Source organism: Berghia stephanieae, unplaced genomic scaffold, assembly GCF_034508935.2.
Source record: "Berghia stephanieae isolate SIO BIC M18660-M18661 unplaced genomic scaffold, UCSD_Bste_1.3 scaffold3550, whole genome shotgun sequence".
Lineage (NCBI taxonomy): Eukaryota > Metazoa > Mollusca > Gastropoda > Nudibranchia > Aeolidiidae > Berghia > Berghia stephanieae.
This window is the reverse complement of record NW_027624790.1, coordinates 1-7789: the sequence shown is the minus strand read 5'-3', so window position 1 is coordinate 7789 and position 7789 is coordinate 1. Positions and strand designations below refer to the sequence as shown.

General features: G+C 33.0%; 1 pseudogene; it reads left to right on the top strand.

The window, feature by feature from the left end:
- The first annotated feature begins 23 nt into the window (after positions 1 to 23).
- Positions 24 to 7212, top strand: LOC144961676 (U3 small nucleolar ribonucleoprotein IMP4-like; annotated as a pseudogene).
- The last annotated feature ends 577 nt before the right edge of the window (positions 7213 to 7789 follow it).

Sequence of the window (7789 nt, the reverse complement as noted above, 5' to 3'; positions counted from 1 at the left end):
CACATTCTGACCCAATGGCCACAATGGTGGGTTTGCAAGGATCTGCCAATGGTGAAATTTGGGTAATGATTGATGCTTTGTTTGTTCAAGGCGTCAACAAAATTTGGTTTGTTTTTAAAAGAAACAAATGGGGGGACAATTTTTTTAACCGTTGCTTATTTCAACTTTTGAGGGGCTTTTTTTAAATTCTTTATGCTTTTGTTTTTGTCCTTTGTTGGTTTTTAAAGTGTTTTTTGTTTTTTTGTTTTTTTCATTAAAAAGTAAAAAATTTCATTTTGTTTAAACGTGTTGCCATAACTGCGGGGTGGATTGGTAAATAAAAATTTTTAAAAAAAATGCCCAATTTCAGGACAAACCCGCTAATTTGGTTTTTGTCGGAAACCCCCGAGTTGCCCCCAATAACCGGCTTGGCGTAATTCATGTTTTGGACTATGGAGAATGAAAAATTTAAAAAGAATATTCCCTTGCAAACAATGTTTCCTAAAAAATGCTTTGCCATTTGCATCTTACTCAATCGTTGATTGTTATTATTATTATAATTTTTTTTAAAAAACAACCCAATTTCCCAAGTCAACTCCCACATGAACTGTTGCTCTTCGAAAACTTTGAATTGGGGAAGATGAAGGAGCAAAGGATGCATTATGTTTTTTTTTGTATGAGTATTTTTTTTCTAGTCCCCCTCTTAAATCTCTTAGCTTCCTTACCTTGCCAAATTTTTTAAAATCTTGTTTAACTGCCTTTTTATATGTAAGTTATTTTTGTACCCCAAAAAACCATTGTTGTTTTTTTTTTTCAAAACCTTTTTAATTGTGCTGCAAGTGCTTTTCTTTTAATTATTTTGAATTTTTTTTTAACAAGTGGTCCCCCCGCATTTGGGGGGTTTTTTTAAAACTTTTTCTTCTAATAAAAAGATTCCTGATAGTCATAAAAACCCTTTTTTTTTGAAAATCCATACATAAAAAAGTGGGCAAATTCTTTTTCAAGGTTGAATTTTTTTTACTTCATTTATTAAAAAAATTTCCCAAATTTGCGTCAGTAACAACCACTAAAAAAGATTTTCATACTTTGAAATAATTTTTAAAGCACATTTTTAATAAAAAAAAAGACAACAAGATTTGAACCGACACAAATTTTTTCCTAAATCCCCAGTACTGAATTTTCCCCCAAAACACTCCCGCGGAAGTAAATTTTTTGGCCCCACATGACGAAATGATATTCCATATAAAAATTAATATAATACATCAAAATGACTGTAATTCATGTCAACAGTAAAAGTATCCAGGGAAAAGGGCCAATTTTTTATCAACATTTTTTTCAAAGGTCTTTGCAAAAAAAAGAAGGAACATCTGGAAAAAGCAATTTTGCTTTTTGGGAGAAAATTTGCTATAATACAGGAAAGCAATAAAAGATTAATTTCTCTCAAAATGATGCGAAGAAGAACTAATAACAAAATAGGAAAAAAGGGCTGCTGAAATTTTAAAAAACATCTTAATTTTTGGTAAATCCCCTATTTCCTTCTCAAAATTCAACATGAAATCATAATGATGTTCGAACCAGCACAAAATAATAAATCCTCTTAAGAAAGAAACTCATATAATCCCAAGACATCATGTTTTTACTTCCGCAACGCATATTTCACTTCCATGCTGCTTTATGGACTTTCTGGCATTATATTGCTTGGTTTTGCCTGGTCCTCTCTGGGATCCTAATCGAAAGGGTGCAAAGGGGAAAAGTATTTTTTCCTTTTATGGAGGATGGTTTTTCCACTGTAAATTATCTCTTTGCATGTTATCGGAGGGGATCGATATATATGATTGCAGTAAAGTGCCTTTCCTCTTATTACAGGATCATGTGCTTGTGCCCAGCAGGGGTCTTTGTGTAATGAAATGTTGGTAATTGAAGACAGTTTCGGTTCATAATCAACTTTGAGTTTGGAACTATTGACACTGGAAACTGTCACTAATTTCCTTTGTTCAATCAGACTGTGACTTAGTTCTAAGACACCACTTCATTTGTTGCTACGTCAATTCTTTAAAAGCCTCACAACAAATCTCAATGCTGAGTAAGATTTAAAACGCCTGTAAATTATTTTTCTTCTCCCCATGTCTAAATATTTTTCTGTTAGTGATTACTTCTTTGTTTCTGGGTGAGGTTCCTGACCTCCCATAGTGGGCGGGGAGGTACATACTGTGTCTTCTTCCCCTTATTCTTTTCCCAACATGCTTTCGTCTTTGTCTTGGAATGAGATTACTTAGTTTTTTTCTGGCCCTGGCCGGAGTCCTTGCTGGGAGGGAAACAGTTTAAATCTTAGTTAATTTTTGGGAAATGATATTTTTTTCCTTGTAAATCATCTCTCTGTTATGCATTATAGATTTGTTATTTTGAATTATAATGTAAGCATTTGAGTGATTCCTCTTTGTTGGATTTTGTGTTTGGGTCCGGATGAGATTTATGGGTGATCTCAAACTAAGTACATTGATGGTATGCTCGGGAATCTACATCGATCCCTATTTGTTCCCAGTTCCCTTTATCTTACTTTCTTGGGTGCTTTAATTGTAATTCTATAACTTTTTACTATCTCATTTTCTTCCTTTTTACTGGCGCTGATATAACCTAAATGTGTTGCAAGCACTGTAAAACTCTTAAAAGCAAAGCAAGCATCTTCTTTGTTTCTGATGGGTAAAAAAAAGATTGCCACTCTTACTGGCGTCTTTGTGATTCTGAGAATATTCCAATTCATACCTATTTTTTATTTTTTTCCCCATAGGCTTGACAACAAGTGCAGACGATAGTACAGATGGGCTGGGGTAGAAGATCCAAAAATTTTAATCACTACAGCAAGAGATCCAAGTCAGAAGCTAAAATGTATGCTCAAGTTTCATTTCTACTAAGAAATCCATTGTAGCTTTAAAAAAGCCAATCACACAAATAATATTTAAAAAATCACTGTTTAGTGGTTGCCTGTTATCTAGATGATTTAGTGGGCACTTTTGTAAGCGGTGTGATCCAAAAGGGGGGGCTGAAGGCTCGTAACAAATAACTTTTCACAATCCTAACCCTTGCATCTCCACACTCACCCCTTGACACTCTGAAAACACAAAGAAGGAAGGATAAAGCAAAAATATTCCATTAAATTATCCCCCAAAATATTTTTATTGATTACCACAGCACATAAATCTAACAAGAAGAAAAACATGGGCTCTGACAACAAAATTATCCCGCCACACAGAAGAACCGAATCACCAAATTCATTCTTTCCATCTATTATTAAACTTTGGAACAGCCTCCTGACTGACATTGCGGAAATAAATTTCCACAAGAACCCACACAAAGATTCAATTGTACAAAAGTAGTAACTAAAAGTCATCATCATGTCTTATGTCATATTTGACACCTGTGCTCACTTGCAGGGAATTTTTTGTGACATCATCTAGACAGAGGCACCAAAGTCAAAATGACAAAAAGACCAGTTGTGGTCAGATTAGTTGATGTTTGAAAAGGGCAGTTGGGAGAGACGGGTGATTCTTTTTTTTTTTTTTATCTGTTATGATATTGGGCTCCCTTCCCGGAATTATTTATTTCATCTCATTATTTTTTTGCCTTAGGAGATGAAGTTGATATTCCCAATCCCCAACGCATCAACAGAGGAAGTTTCACTTGGGCAAACTGATGGAGGCTGCTAGAGCTAATGCATCAACTTGACTGTGTTTTTTGTTTCAAACATGCCGTGTGTTCCTGGTGGTGATAGTGTATTTTTAAAAAAAAAAACCTTTCAAAGCTTTGTTTAAAAACTGAAATAAAGCTTTTGTGAACAGGCACTTTTGTATTTTATTATTATACTATTGTACTGTGGAAATTTAAAATAGGTCGAGTCGAATCTTTTGAGCCATCACTAATAACATTGGTTCGGTAATAAAGTCTGGGTTTTTGCGCGAAAAAAAGTCTGGCAGCAGGGCGACCAATTGTGATTCCCAGGGTCATGATCAAATTTAATGACGAACAGATACTAATCGATTTAAAATTTTATTATAATAACTGCATTGTGGAAATTAACATAGACGAGATGAATCTTTTGAAACCACAATGATCAAATTGGTCCCGTTAATAAAGTCTGTAGGTGTGCTCAAAGGAATGTGACACAGAGCAGCCCAATGGCAATTCCCAAAGTCAAATGACTTTTTTCAGATAGGTATCATCATTATGCCTAGCAGATTTTATAATAATCATTTGAGTCAACAGTGATAGAATTACTCTTAATTTTAAAAAAGGTTTGCAAGTTACTTGTATATCAGTCTGTAAAAATAGCTTTCTAATTGTGTTTGTTGGCAAAATTAACATGGGCTGTATGGGAAAAGTTTTGTCCCCCAACCTTTCTTTCTTTCTTTTTTTTAAAGAAAAGATTTAAGTAATGAGTTTAGGAACATGATAGATAAGATGAAATCAACTTTTAAAAAGCCCCAAGGTAAATTACACTTTGCATCACATTGCTTCCTCGCTATCCTTTCTGTAGATAACTTAAAAAAAAAAAAAATTGTATTTTCTCTTTAAAATCACTCAATATGTATGACAGGACACTACAATTACATTACAAAAACACATTACCCCTGGTGAATAAAGTGGTCATAAAATATACTCTTTTCCAGCTGGAAGGTCAATAAGTCATCTTCCTCATGGACCCACTGCATTTTTCACCCTATCTAAACCCATCCTTAGACACGAAAATACCTGATGTCGGTACCATGTCCGAGGCCTTTCCACATCTAATTTTAAAAATTTTCAATCCAAGACTGGTCTAAGAGTTAAAGGATATCCTCCGTTTTCTCTTCCCTGTACCAAAGGAAGACCAAGGAGGGTTAGGGCCTTTGCCAATGAGGGTGACTTTATCTCATTCGGTTTAAATCTTAATAATATTTGAGCTTTTTATACACGGCAATAAGAAAGAAATAAGAATATACTTTATTGATCCTTTATGGAAATTATGATTTAGTATCACATCAAAATGTTTAAAGACATTTCTACATTTTGGTCATCATTCATTCATTCGTTCATTCATTCAATCGACTACAAAAAAACCTAAACAACAAGTATTTGTGAGTAAAAAAATTTCTAAAAAGAATTTTTTAATTAATTAGAGATTCAAAATTGTATACGTTTTTTTTTTAATTAAAACAAGAATTTATAAAAGCAAATAATTCAAAAAATTTAAAAAAGGTAAAATCCCTTTGTGCTCAAAGCACTTTTCAGGAAGTCCCAAGCCAACAACTATTGAATATAGGGGGAAAACATGCCTTGTGAGGCCATATTACAATTTTTTTTCTGCGGGGGACAAACTATTCTGCCGGGTACATTTTTAAACACCTGGTGCGTTGGATTTGAGAAAAGAGACTTTCATGGGATTTCGTTTCCCAACAGGGAACTTCACGCCAGGGGGGAGTGTCTACCACAAAGTACTCCATCTTTTTCTGTTTTCTTTGAGAATGACTTTGGGGGGAAGCCTAAATCTGTAATCGTTTTTAAAGAATAAAACATTGAATCTTCTAACATTTGTAACCCATCCCGTGTGTCTTTTTAGCTACTGACCAAAATCAGGAAACGTGTTTGATCAGGGTTGAGGGAACTGATGGGGGGTGACTTTCAATTTTTTTATTGCTCTTTTGGGGACTGTGTTTTTATCCCGTTAAAATTGTATTGTTCTTTTTTTTTTTTTTTTTTTAATTATTATTTTCCCGAAAATGGCTATGGAATTTTAAAAATTTTTATTTTTGTTTTTTTTTTTTTTTGTTTCATGTTACCTTTTTAATCTTAAACGTTTTCATCGCATTTTTTAAAAAATTTCGGGTGTTGTAAATTTGTTTCAAATTTAAAACTTTTTTTTAAAAGAGATAAAGAAATATACACGTTTAGTAAATATTTCCCCCCTTTTACCCTTTTCCAAGGGTTTAAATTTGCTTTTGAAATTTAAAAACTCATCTGCGGTTTTCCTTTTAGAGAATGTTTTTAAATTTATTTTTTGTTGAAGTTCCTGGGGTTTTTTTTTTTTTTTGAGTTTTTTTTTTTTTTGTTTTTTAAAAAAAAATTTGTTCTTTCATAAATTTTCAACCCCTTTATTTTTTGTCTTTAAAAACCACCACCATACCTAAAAAACAGAAGACAGAGAAATGGGCTGAGTAAGTTGGTCCACGTTTTTGAATAAATGTATTATGATACGACTTATTTTTTTAAAAAAAATTTTTTATTCTAAAAGCCGTTTCAGAATTTACATTTAATATATTTTATAATTTTGCCCTTTTTTTTGTTGTTTATAGAAAAACACTCGACACGCGGGGTTGTTTGAATGGATTAAAAATTCAAAATTTGTCCCTTCCCAAAAAACGGTATTTGCGGATTTTAAATTTGGGGGTTTTTGTACCCACCCAAAATTATTTTCTCTAAAATTTTTATAAAAAAAATTTTTAATTTTTATTCATTGCCAAGATATGAGCCTTTGATGGCTTTAGAAAATTTCAAATTATAGAGAATTTCTTTAAAATTGGTATTAACAAAGCGCTTGCTGTGTTATTCCAAAGCTTTTTTTAAAATTTTGAGAAACACATTTGGTTTTAAGGTTTTTTAATTTTAAAAGTGTGACGTCCAGCCCTGAAAGCCGGCTCAGTTTAATTTAAGTCTAAAATCGGGTTGCTTTTTTTTTTTGCGGAGAGTAAATCAAGCGTGAAATCCCAAAAAACTGGAATTTTAAGTCTATTTATTAGCAACATTCTGAAAGTTTGAGCACAATTGAGAAAATTTTTTTTACACACACGGAAAATTAAACATGAAATATGATCAAGGGGGAAATTTTTCGGTAATGCGATTCTGAATGCAAAAAAAAACTGCTTTGGGGGAATTTTTTTCAGAGTTGGTAATCGTTTATGGGGGAAAATTTACTTGAAGCGGTAAACTTTTTGGGGTAAAGAACAAGGGGGATTTGGCATGCAGGTGAGCCACGCACGGAAAGTCAATTTTTCTTCCCAGTCACAAGAGAACAATCAGAGTTTAAAACTGTTCCCCTTTTTTTTTGACCACCACCACCCCTGATTTAAATATCTTGGCATTTTTTATTTGGGGGATCTCTGGGGGATTTTTTATTAAAAGATGAAGTAACGTGAACATTTTTTTATTTTTCTGTTTATTTCTGTCTTTACCTCATCAGATTCAAAAATTTTGAGGGCAGGGGTAAAATCCCCAGCAGACACGAAGGGTCCCCGAAACCTTACAGAATACCGGTCGCAAGAAAAGTTTTTATCTTTAAATGAATTTAAAAATTACACATTATTTTTTTTTGTAAAATTTATTATAAAATAAATATTTTTAATTTAAATTTTGGTGGGATTAAAAATTTCATCAAATGATTTTAAGGGGGTTTTTCTTCTTTATGACCTCGTCAAAAAGGTATCATGATGATAATCTTCCCTAGATCCAAGAATTCTGGGGATTTTAGGATTTTTCAGAAATTTCAGCTATTTTGCCGTGTCAAACTTTTTTCCCCTAAGTGGTAGTTCAATTGAAAAATCACGTTTGATTATGTCATTTTTTGACACCCCCTTGTCAGCTGCAAATTTTTTGGAAAGCCCCTGCGTTGTCTCGCACAAATGGTGCCAAATGGAAAAGTGGCCAATGCCCCTAATGGCTTGGGTTTTAAAAAATTTTGAAGGGGGGGATGGGGGTGGGGAATAAATTTTTTCCCTTTTTGCTTTGACCTATTTTTTTTTTTTGTTTGTTTCATTCAATGAATGCAAAAATTCAATTGTGG